We start from the raw sequence: 274 nt of genomic DNA on the forward strand, positions 1-274 counted from the left end.
TAATAATCAATAATCTGCCTTGTAATACTAAAGGACGATCAAAAGTGACTGATTCATCAGAATTACAAGAAATTGTAAAGAGAAACCCACCGCAATTAAAGCTAATAAATGTTGTTTAATGTTCTAATAATACATTTTTTCCTTAGTGATTGAATTGGAGCCATGAAGTTGGACCAGTCCTACATTATTATCGAAGCAATTAAAATGAATAATATATTATTTATATTTTTTTTTCAAAGGTTAAAGTTTATAGAGAAAAACACATAAAATAATT

Source organism: Arachis ipaensis, chromosome B02, assembly GCF_000816755.2.
Source record: "Arachis ipaensis cultivar K30076 chromosome B02, Araip1.1, whole genome shotgun sequence".
Classification (NCBI taxonomy): domain Eukaryota; kingdom Viridiplantae; phylum Streptophyta; class Magnoliopsida; order Fabales; family Fabaceae; genus Arachis; species Arachis ipaensis.